Below are 3,477 nucleotides of genomic sequence, written 5' to 3'. Positions count from 1 at the left end.
TTCTGTGTCAACTAGAACTAGCTTTATGAGAGCAAGTGCTTGTGTTGTGTGACTTCTCCTGACTCCTGCGATGTTCTTCCGAGGCCGAGCTCACTGCGACTTGCACCTTTCACAAGTCCGAACTCTGATAAAGGCAGAGGGAGGGATAGCTCGCGCATTAAATATTACCGGTATGTTAGGTGTGGTAAGTCGCATCGTGTGTTTGGGCAGCTTGCCTGTGCAAGAAAATGTTGTCGCGACAATTGTTTATTGTTTGTGTGTCAACTGGCGTTTCTTATCTCGTATGTGCTTTGCTTGCTTGATTAGAGTCGTAGCTCTACTACGTAGCTGTTTGATAAATGCGGATGAAGGCTACGCGTGGAAAACGTGTTTACATTCACCAGTCGTTGTGTTCCAAAATTACTTAAATGCGGAGGGAATAGTTATCCAATTTCTTTCATTCACGAGCAGGGATGTGTTGCTTTGTTGACGCTACAGGGAAGTTTCCTGGTTTAAAGAAATTTGTGGCTATAGGCAACAGCTACTTCAACATGCTTTGCATGAAATCGTGCGTGTGTAACTTAGCTCTAGTGTGAGTGTGTGATATTGTACTCTGTGCAGTATTTACGAAGGGACTGGTTGGTTTATATTTTTGTTTATGTAAATGAAAAATGTAAAGTTGTGTGTAGTAGTGAGACAAAAGCCTTTCATACATTTATTTAAGGTTGTCTGTTGTCTGTTTGAAGGTGTGTGTCATGAGCACTCTCTCTCCCGGTAACAACCTCAATTGCATTCAATTCTCTGCCACTCTGCTCACTCTCTCCCTACTCTGCCTAACGAGCTCCACCTGGCTCCGCCCTGCTCTGCTCTTGTTACCTGGCCAGCTGCACTGCATTTCCCACTCACCATCCTCACCTTGCCTCACTCTGTTCTAATTACTCTGCCAGCTGCACTGCATTTCCCCACTAACCTCTCCCAGTATATCAAGCCCTGTTTTTCAGCCAAGCCCTGTCAGATCGTCTTCAAACCCGGACCAGTAACCTGCCTGTTTACGCTCTGACTCCTGTTTCTGATACCGATCCTTTCTTGACTGCCTCCTTGTTCTACTGCCCCGACTATCCCGACCTGCCTTCTGGATCTCGACTACTCTCCGATCTTCAGCCCCTCCGGTAACTCGATTCTGCCTTCTGTCTCTCACCACGATATTTGCCCAGCCCTGATCTGTACTTCTGCCTGCCATTCATATTGCTGTTGTGTGTGTGTTCCCCCAGGTCTCCGACCACCAGATGAGCGAGCCCAGACGCTTCACCACCCTCAGCCCGATACGCCGCTCCATCACTGGGGGACACACACACTAAGCACTTGGACTGGACACCCCCGAACATTTGGTGACCCCCGGAGCCCAGGTAACCCACAGGACCCTGAAAAACCCCAGAGCCCCAAGCACCCCTGGAACCCCTGACACCCCTGGCACTCCTAGCACCCCTGGAACCGGAACCTCCCAAGACCTCACGATCATCTCACTCCTCTTCCCCCCTGAAACCTTAAATAAAGAACTCTGAATTTGAACTTGCGCTCTTGGGTCCTCTTCTGTCCGTGACAGTGTGTCTGCAAAGCTCTGAAACGTTTTGTCTTTTTTTTTTATCTCTTCTGCTCTGGATAAGGTGGACTTCTCTCCTCTGACCGGTTACCAAGACAGCTGGGTGTGTAGGAAACTGGAACTAAGTCACTGAAGAAGTAAACCGATGAAAACCGATTTGGATTGTCTGAGAGATGTAAGTCAGTGAGTTCAGGATAAATGTGTATCAACTGTATTGTAGGCTTATTACTTGAACAATAAAATCACAACAACTGCTTATTTTTCAGCTGTAGGGCACAAGTAAGAGGAGAAGAATGCTGCTCAGCTGGGTCGGCGTCGGCCACACTACTTATTCAAGAAGCCCTTGGATATCATCGGCATGTATGAAGTAAGTTTTTAATGTCATGCACAACAGCAGGCGTGAATGCGCTCGCACACGCGCACACACACACACACTAACAATGAGAGCTGGCCTGATATTGTTCTTTGATGCTGTGAATGTGTATGGAATGCCTACTGTCTGGTGTCACTTCAGACAATTTTGCTACGGTTTACTGTATGTTCTGTCTATCTGTCTGCCAAACTCTCAAACTTGTTGTCTGTCTTTTTGTCTTCCTCTTTGGGCACCGGCAGGCACAGTCATTCCGGTAGTCCGTTCCTCGATGGACGTGATGACCTGGCACCAAAACCGCTTAATGTGTACGGAGCTGTGTCTGCATCGAGGGAAGAACGCGGCACTGAAATGTGAGTGTATGATCCAAGAATTGTAAACATGGGTACCAGTTGTACTATATATTTCACAGTAAAATCCCAATTACTCATAGTTATTCATTCTTTTTCTGCTGTAGGACACAAATGAAAGAAGATTACTTCTGCTCTGCTGGGTCTGTGACACTATTTATCCGAGGAGTCCTCAAACATCAGGATGTAGGAAGTAAGATCTTTTTATGTCATGCATAACAGCCCATGCGTGCACGCACACACACACACACACACACACACCACACATATGCTCATACACACATGCACACACACACACACGTACAAAACATGCGCATGCACACCCCACTCTACACCACACACAGATAAACACACACAACCTTAAAGGGACACTGTGTGAGATTTTTAGTTGTTTATTTCCAGAATTCATGCTGCCCATTCACTTATGTTACCTTTTTCATTAATGCTTACCACCACCATCAAATTCTAAGCATTCATTATGAATTGAAAAATTGCACTTTTCATACATGAAAAGGGGGATCTTCTCCATGGTCCGCCATTTTGAATTTCCAAAATCAGCCATTTTTAGCTGCAAAAATGACTCTACTTGGACCATGCTAGAAAATATTTGTTTATTACTTAGTAAACTTTCATGCAAAGATTAAATTTGGCAATAGGCAGCCCAGTTTCAATGAGCAGCATAGTTGCAGTACCTTTTTTGACCATTTCCTGCACAGTGTCCCTTTAAAGGAAAATCCCTACTAGTTTCAACATCCAATTATATTGTTCTCACTACCACTGGTTTGTCAGGACCCAACAACGCAGTTCAGGATAAATGTGTATGTCAACTGTATTGTAGGCCTATGACTTTAACAATACAATCACAATAACTGCTTATTTTTTGGCTGTAGGACACAAGTAAAAGGAGAAGAATGCTGCTCAGCTGGGTCGGCGTCGGCCACACTACTTATTCAAGAAGCCCTTGGATATCATCAGCATGTATGAAGTACGTTTTTTTATATCAATGCACAACAGCAGGCGTTAATGCACACACACACTCACACACACACACACACAATGAGGCCTGATATTGTTCTTTGGTTCTGTGAATGTGTATGGAATGCCTACTGTGTGGTGTCACTTCAGACAATTTTGCTACAGTTTACTGTATGTTCTGTCTACTAGTTTGCCAAACTCTC

At 45.0% G+C, this 3,477-nt stretch overlaps 1 long non-coding RNA gene across 1 annotated transcript in view; it reads left to right on the top strand.

Annotated features, from left to right (window-relative positions):
* Nucleotides 1-3,232, top strand: part of LOC134438255 (uncharacterized) — a 4,247-nt gene extending 1,015 nt beyond the window's left edge. The window contains exons 2-6 of the long non-coding RNA XR_010032543.1: nt 1,644-1,754; nt 1,846-1,946; nt 2,192-2,302; nt 2,407-2,492; nt 3,190-3,232. This is a non-coding gene — a long non-coding RNA (uncharacterized LOC134438255). The remainder of the gene's footprint in view (nt 1-1,643; nt 1,755-1,845; nt 1,947-2,191; nt 2,303-2,406; nt 2,493-3,189) is intronic.
* The last annotated feature ends 245 nt before the right edge of the window (nt 3,233-3,477 follow it).

Source organism: Engraulis encrasicolus, chromosome 22, assembly GCF_034702125.1.
Source record: "Engraulis encrasicolus isolate BLACKSEA-1 chromosome 22, IST_EnEncr_1.0, whole genome shotgun sequence".
Lineage (NCBI taxonomy): Eukaryota > Metazoa > Chordata > Actinopteri > Clupeiformes > Engraulidae > Engraulis > Engraulis encrasicolus.
The sequence above is the reverse complement of the archived record's forward strand: the minus strand, read 5'-3'. Positions and strand labels throughout refer to the sequence as shown.